Source organism: Panulirus ornatus, chromosome 1, assembly GCF_036320965.1.
Source record: "Panulirus ornatus isolate Po-2019 chromosome 1, ASM3632096v1, whole genome shotgun sequence".
NCBI lineage: Eukaryota > Metazoa > Arthropoda > Malacostraca > Decapoda > Palinuridae > Panulirus > Panulirus ornatus.
The window spans coordinates 43,403,226-43,412,048 of NC_092224.1; the positions used below are offsets into that span (position 1 = coordinate 43,403,226).

The 8,823-nt window shown below is 41.0% G+C and overlaps 1 protein-coding gene across 1 annotated transcript in view; it reads left to right on the forward strand.

Moving 5' to 3' along the window:
- Nucleotides 1–509: 509 nt before the first annotated feature.
- LOC139748802 (uncharacterized) overlaps nucleotides 510–8,823 on the forward strand; it is a 248,409-nt gene continuing 240,095 nt past the window's right edge. The window contains exon 1 of the mRNA XM_071662237.1: nucleotides 510–623. The gene's annotated coding sequence lies outside the window, so the exon portion shown is untranslated. The remainder of the gene's footprint in view (nucleotides 624–8,823) is intronic.

The following is an 8,823-nucleotide window of genomic DNA, read 5'->3' on the forward strand; positions in this document are numbered from 1 at the left end:
GATTTTTGATGCTTTAGTTAAGGATCATAAAGATTTATGGTCATATTGGCACTCCCTGTATCATATGACTTTTTTAAATCTATAAATGCTGGATACACTAGCATATTTTATTGGATAACTTTAGTCAGTACCTAAGTGCTAAAAATTTGGTTATCCCCTTTTTGAAGACTTGCCTTGTTCTTCACCTTAAAGGGTTTCTCTGATCCTTTGAACATAGCCTGTCAGTATCTTGCCATGCCCCATCACCTGTGCAGAGAAACCTTGTTCCTATGTAATCCATTTACCTTTATACAGTACAAGAATTACTGAGGAATAGATCATCTGAGTATGATGATAAAGCTATGATAAATGATGTTGAGAGGATTAGTAAATCCCTTGTAAGAGCCTTCAAAATAGTATATGGAGTATCTGAGTTACTTCTCATACCTGTTATTATCTTGCATTTTTTACCAGTTTTATTTTTTGTGAATGGTATGTTTCATTACATAGATTTTAAAAAAGTATAAAATTTTTCAGGTTTGGTAATTGAGCCTGGTAAACGTTACACCAAAGTTGTGGACAACCCTTTTCACATATCAGCTGCAGTTTTAGACACTTCATCCTTGGATGATGAACTTGTTCGGGTAAGGATTTATTTATGCAGAAGCTTGAAGAAAGTGAACCCGAACCTTAACTTACAGAATGAAACTAATGTTTCTGCTTAAATTATTTTCTTAGCAGCTATTTTATTTTCAGTTAATGTTACATAAGTATGTGATGAATTCCTGTTTTGTTCTTTATAGTGTTGTATCATTTTCAAGCAATATTGCTGAAGATCTTGGATGTTTGTGTACCCAAAGCATCTCATATACTTCAAGAATAGTAAAATTGAATGTAGGGCATGTAATTTACACTTTCTTTGATGCGGGAAAATACTTAGTGAAAAAACTTGGGGAAAAAAAATTATAGCCAGTTAATGTTAGATATACATTGCCTTTGGCAGATATATATATATATATATATATATATATATATATATATATATATATATATATATATATATATAAATATATATATATATATATATATATATATATATATATATATATATATATATATATTTTTTTTTTTTTTTTTGTACTTTGTCGCTGTCTCCCGCGTTTGCGAGGTAGCGCAAGGAAACAGACGAAAGAAATGGCCCAACCCCCCCCATACACATGTACATACACACGTCCACACACGCAAATATACATATCTACACAGCTTTCCTTGGTTTACCCCGGACGCTTCACATGCCTTGATTCAATCCACTGACAGCACGTCAACCCCTGTATACCACATCGCTCCAATTCACTCTATTCCTTGCCCTCCTTTCACCCTCCTGCATGTTCAGGCCCCGATCACACAAAATCCTTTTCACTCCATCTTTCCACCTCCAATTTGGTCTCCCTCTTCTCCTCGTTCCCTCCACCTCCGACACATATATCCTCTTGGTCAATCTTTCCTCACTCATTCTCTCCATGTGCCCAAACCATTTCAAAACACCCTCTTCTGCTCTCTCAACCACGCTCTTTTTATTTCCACACATCTCTCTTACCCTTACGTTACTTACTCGATCAAACCACCTCACACCACACATTGTCCTCAAACATCTCATTTCCAGCACATCCATCCTCCTGCGCACAACTCTATCCATAGCCCACGCCTCGCAACCATACAACATTGTTGGAACTACTATTCCTTCAAACATACCCATTTTTGCTTTCCGGGATAATGTTCTCGACTTCCACACATTTTTCAAGGCTCCCAAAATTTTCGCCCCCTCCCCCACCCTATGATCCACTTCCGCTTCCATGGTTCCATCCGCTGACAGATCCACTCCCAGATATCTAAAACACTTCACTTCCTCCAGTTTTTCTCCATTCAAACTCACCTCCCAATTGACTTGACCCTCAACCCTACTGTACCTAATAACCTTGCTCTTATTCACATTTACTCTTAACTTTCTTCTTCCACACACTTTACCAAACTCCGTCACCAGCTTCTGCAGTTTCTCACATGAATCCGCCACCAGCGCTGTATCATCAGCGAACAACAACTGACTCACTTCCCAAGCTCTCTCATCCCCAACAGACTTCATACTTGCCCCTCTTTCCAAGACTCTTGCATTTACCTCCCTAACAACCCCATCCATAAACAAATTAAACAACCATGGAGACATCACACACCCCTGCCGCAAACCTACATTCACTGAGAACCAATCACTTTCCTCTCTTCCTACATGTACACATGCCTTACATCCTCGATAAAAACTTTTCACTGCTTCTAACAACTTGCCTCCCACACCATATATTCTTAATACCTTCCACAGAGCATCTCTATCAACTCTATCATATGCCTTCTCCAGATCCATAAATGCTACATACAAATCCATTTGCTTTTCTAAGTATTTCTCACATACATTCTTCAAAGCAAACACCTGATCCACACATCCTCTACCACTTCTGAAACCACACTGCTCTTCCCCAATCTGATGCTCTGTACATGCCTTCACCCTCTCAATCAATACCCTCCCATATAATTTACCAGGAATACTCAACAAACTTATACCTCTGTAATTTGAGCACTCACTCTTATCCCCTTTGCCTTTGTACAATGGCACTATGCACGCATTCCGCCAATCCTCAGGCACCTCACCATGAGTCATACATACATTAAATAACCTTACCAACCAGTCAACAATACAGTCACCCCCTTTTTTAATAGATTCCACTGCAATACCATCCAAACCTGCTGCCTTGCCGGCTTTCATCTTCCGCAAAGCTTTTACTACCTCTTCTCTGTTTACCAAATCATTTTCCCTAACCCTCTCACTTTGCACACCACCTCGACCCAAACACCCTATATCTGCCACTCTGTCATCAGACACATTCAACAAACCTTCAAAATACTCATTCCATCTCCTTCTCACATCACCACTACTTGTTATCACCTCCCCATTTATGCCCTTCACTGAAGTTCCCATTTGCTCCCTTGTCTTACACACCCTATTTACCTCCTTCCAGAACATCTTTTTATTCTCCCTAAAATTTACTGATAGTCTCTCACCCCAACTCTCATTTGCCCTTTTTTTCACCTCTTGCACCTTTCTCTTGACCTCCTGTCTCTTTCTTTTATACTTCTCCCACTCAATTGCATTTTTTCCCTGCAAAAATCGTCCAAATGCCTCTCTCTTCTCTTTCACTAATACTCTTACTTCTTCATCCCACCACTCACTACCCTTTCTAAACAGCCCACCTCCCACTCTTCTCATGCCACAAGCATCTTTTGCGCAATCCATCACTGATTCCCTAAATACATCCCATTCCTCCCCCACTCCCCTTACTTCCATTGTTCTCACCTTTTTCCATTCTGTACACAGTCTCTCCTGATACTTCTTCACACAGGTCTCCTTCCAAGCTCACTTACTCTCACCACCTTCTTCACCCCAACATTCACTCTTCTTTTCTGAAAACCCATACTAATCTTCACCTTAGCCTCCACAAGATAATGATCAGACATCCCTCCAGTTGCACCTCTCAGCACATTGACATCCAAAAGTCTCTCTTTCGCACGCCTGTCAATTAACACGTAATCCAATAACGCTCTCTGGCCATCTCTCCTACTTACATAAGTATACTTATGTATATCTCGCTTTTTAAACCAGGTATTCCCAATCATCAGTCCTTTTTCAGCACATAAATCTACAAGCTCTTCACCATTTCCATTTACAACACTGAACACCCCATGCATACCAATTATTCCCTCAACTGCCACATTACTCACCTTTGCATTCAAATCACCCATCACTATAACCCGGTCTCGTGCATCAAAACCGCTAACACACTCATTTAGCTGCTCCCAAAACACTTGCCTCTCATGATCTTTCTTCTCATGCCCAGGTGCATATGCACCAATAATCACCCACCTCTCTCCATCAACTTTCAATTTTACCCATATTAATCGAGAATTTACTTTCTTACATTCTATCACATACTCCCACAACTCCTGTTTCAGGAGTATTGCTACTCCTTCCTTTGCTCTTGTCCTCTCACTAACCCCTGACTTCACTCCCCAGACATTTCCAAACCACTCTTCCCCTTTACCCTTGAGCTTCGTTTCACTCAGAGCCAAAACATCCAGGTTCCTTTCCTCAAACATACTACCTATCTCTCCTTTTTTCACATCTTGGTTACATCCACACACATTTAGGCACCCCACTCTGAGCCTTCGAGGAGGATGAGCACTCCCCGCGTGACTCCTTCTTCTGTTTCCCATTTTAGAAAGTTAATACAAGGAGGGGAGGATTTCCGGCCCCCCGCTCCCATCCCCTCTAGTCACTTTCTACGACACGCGAGGAATACGTGGGAAGTATTCTTTCACCCCTATCCCCAGGGATAATATACATATATACACACACACACACACACACACACACACACACGCACACACACACACACACACACACACACACATACATATATATACATATGAAAAATGTAAGAAACAATTTAGAAAACAAACTTTTAGCTTGAAATGAATGAAAAAATGAACGTCACATAATGGTTCAACCTCTGGCTATGGAAAAGGAAATGTACAATTTATTCACACAAATGTCAATAGCAGTTCTCATCAATTTCACCACTGAATCAATAAGCTTCAATGTCTAAGCTACATTTTTCTCCAACTTCACTATTTTCTTGTCAAAACACCATGCATGAAAACTATCACTCCAGTAACACAACTATAAACATTTAATATATAAATATATATATATATATATTTTTTTTTTTTTTTTTTTTTTTGCTGTCTCCCGCGTTTGCGAGGTAGCGCAAGGAAACAGACGAAAGAAATGGCCCAACCCACCCCCATACACATGTATATACATACGTCCTCACACGCAAATACACATACCTACACAGCCTTCCATGGTTTACCCCAGACGCTTCACATGCCTTGATTCAATCCACCGACAGCACGTCAACCCCGGTATACCACATCGCTCCAATTCACTCTATTCCTTGCCCTCCTTTCACCCTCCTGCATGTTCAGGCCCCGCTCACACAAAATCTTTTTCACTCCATCTTTCCACCTCCAATTTGGTCTCCCTCTTCTCCTCGTTCCCTCCACCTCCGACACATATATTCTCTTGGTCAATCTTTCCTCACTCATTCTCTCCATGTGCCCGAACCATTTCAAAACACTCTCTTCTGCTCTCTCAACCACGCTCTTTTTATTTCCACACATCTCTCTTACCCTTACGTTACTTACTCGATCAAACCACCTCACACCACACATTGTGCTCAAACATCTCATTTCCAGCACATCTATCCTCCTGTGCACAACTCTATCCATAGCCCACGCCTCACAACCATACAACATTGCTGGAACCACTATTCCTTCAAACATACCCATTTTTGCTTTCCGAGATAATGTTCACGACTTCCACGCATTCTTCAAGGCTCCCAGGATTTTCGCCCCCTCCCCTACCCTATGATTCACTTCCGCTTCCATGGTTCCATCCGCTGCCAGATCCTTTCCCAGATATCTAAAATACTTTACTTCCTCCAGTTTTTCTCCATTCAAATGTACCTCCCAGTTGACTTGACCCTCAACCCTACTGTACCTAATAACCTTGCTCTTATTCACATTTACTCTTAACTTTCTTCTTTCACACACTTTACCAAACTCAGTCACCAGCTTCTGCAGTTTCTCACATGAATCAGCCACCAGCGCTGTATCATCAGTGAACAACAACTGACTCACTTCCCAAGCTCTCCCATCCCCAACAGACTGCATACTTGCCCCTCTTTCCAAAACTCTTGCATTCACCTCCCTAACAACCCCATCCATAAACAAATTAAACAACCATGGAGACATCACACACCCCTGCCGCAAACCTACATTCACTGAGAACCAATCACTTTCCTCTCTTCCTACTCGTACACATGACTTACATCCTCGAAAAAAACTTTTCACTGTTTCTAACAACTTGCCTCCCACACCATATATTCTTAATACTTTCCACAGAGCATCTCTATCAACTGTATCATATGCCTTCTCCAGATCCATAAATGCTACATACAAATCCATTAGCTTTTCTAAGTAGTTCTTACATACATTCTTCAAAGCAAACACCTGATCCACACATCCTCTACCACTTCTGAAACCACACTGCTCTTCCCCAGTCTGATGCTCTGTACATGCCTTCACCCTCTCAATCAATACCCTCCCATATAATTTACCAGGAATACACAACAAACTTATACCTCTATAATTTAAGCACTCACCTTTGTCCCCTTTGCCCTTGTACAATGTCACTATGTAGGCATTCCACCAATCCTCAGGCACCTCACCATGAGTCATACATACATTAAATAACCTTACCAACCAGTCAACAATACAGTCACCCCCTTTTTTAATAAATTCCACAGCAATACCATCCAACCCCGCTGCCTTGCTGGCTTTCATCTTCCGCAAAGCTTTTACTACCTCTTCTCTGTTTACCAAATCATTTTCCCTAGCCCTCTCACTTTGCACACCACCTCGACCAAAACACCCTATATCTGCCACTCTATCATCAAACACATTCAACAAACCTTCAAAATACTCACTCCATCTCCTTCTCACATCACCGCTATTTGTGATCACCTCCCCATTAGCCCCCTTCACAGAGGTTCCCATTTGTTCCCTTCTCTTATGCACTTTATTTACCTCCTTCCAAAACATCTTTTTATTCTCCCTAAAATTTAGTGATACTCTCTCAACCCAACTCTCATTTGCCCTCTTTTTCACCTCTTGCACCTTTCTCTTGACCTGCCTCTTTCTTTCTTACATCTCCCACTCATTTGCATTATTTCCCTGCAGAAATCATCCAAATGCCTCTCTCTCCTCTTTCACTAATAATCTTACTTCTTCATCCCACCATTCACTACCCTTTCTAATCTGTCCACCTCCCATGCCTCTCATGCCACAAGCATCTTTTGCGCACTCCATCACTGATTCCCTAAATACATCCCATTCCTCCCCCACTCCCCTTACATCCTTTGTTCTCACCTTTTTCCATTCTGTACTCAGTCTCTCCTGGTACTTCCTCACACAAGTCTCTTTCCCAAGCTCACTTACTCTCACCACTCTCTTCACCCCAACATTCTCTCTTCTTTTCTGAAAACCTCTACAAATCTTCACCCTAGCCTTCACAAGATAATGATCAGACATCCCTCCAGTTGCACCTCTCAGCACATTAACATGCAAAAGTCTCTCTTTCGCGCACCTATCAATTAACACGTAATCCAATAATGCTCTCTGGCCATCTCTCCTACTTACATACGTATGTTTCTGTATATCTCTCTTTTTAAAATAGGTATTCACAATCACCAGTCCTTTTTCAGCACATAGATCTACAAGCTCTTCACCATTTCCATTTACAACACTGAACACCCCATGTATACCAATTATTCCCTCAACTGCCACATTACTCCCCTTTGCATTCAAATCACCCATCACTATAACCCGGTCTTGTGCATCAAAACTACTAACACACTCATTCATCTGCTCCCAAAATACTTGCCTCTCATGATCTTTCTTCTCATGCCCAGGTGCATATGCACCAATAATCACCCATCTCTCTTCATCCATGTTCAGTATTGATTGAGAGGGTGAAGGCATGTACAGAGCATCAGATTGGGGAAGAGCAGTGTGGTTTCAGAAGTGGTAGAGGATGTGTGGATCAGGTGTTTGTTTTGAAGAATGTATGTGAGAAATACTTAGAAAAGCAAATGGATTTGTATATAGCATTTATGGATCTGGAGAAGGCATATGATAGAGTTGATAGAGATGCTCTGTGGAAGGTATTAAGAATATATGGTGTGGGAGGAAAGTTGTTAGAAGCAGTGAAAAGTTTTTATCGAGGATGTAAGGCATGTGTACGTGTAGGAAGAGAGGAAAGTGATTGGTTCTCAGTGAATGTAGGTTTGCGGCAGGGGTGTGTGATGTCTCCATGGTTGTTTAATTTGTTTATGGATGGGGTTGTTAGGGAGGAGAATGCAAGAGTTTTGGAAAGAGGGGCAAGTATGAAGTCTGTTGGGGATGAGAGAGCTTGGGAAGTGAGTCAGTTGTTGTTCGCTGATGATAGAGCGCTGGTGGCTGATTCATGTGAGAAACTGCAGAAGCTGGTGACTGAGTTTGGTAAAGTGTGTGGAAGAAGAAAGTTAAGAGTAAATATATATATATATATATATATATATATATATATATATATATATATATATATATATATTTTTTTTTTTTTTCTTTGTCGCTGTCTATATATATATATTTTTTTTTTATTATACTTATCGCCATTTCCCTTATTAGCAAGGTATCGTTAAGAACAGAGGATGAGGACTGGGCCTTTGAGGGACTATCCTCACCTGGCCCCCTTCTCTGTTTCTTCTTTTGAAAAAAAAAAATATATATATATATATATATATATATATATATATATATATATATATATATATATATATATATATATCGCTACCTCGCAAATGCGCGAGACAGCGGCAAAGCAAAAAAAAAATATATATATATATACCGCTTCTGAAGCCGCGCTGCTCTTCCCTAATCTGGTGCTCTGTGCGTGCCTTCGCCCTCTCAATCGGTACCCTCCCATGTAGTTTGCCAGGATTACTCAACAAACTTGTGCCTCTGTGGTTTGGGCACTCGCTCTTGTCCCCTTTGCCTTTGTGCGGTGGCACTGTGCGCGCGTTCCGCCGGTCCTCAGGCGCCTCACCATGAGTCATACATACATTGGGTAGCCTTGCC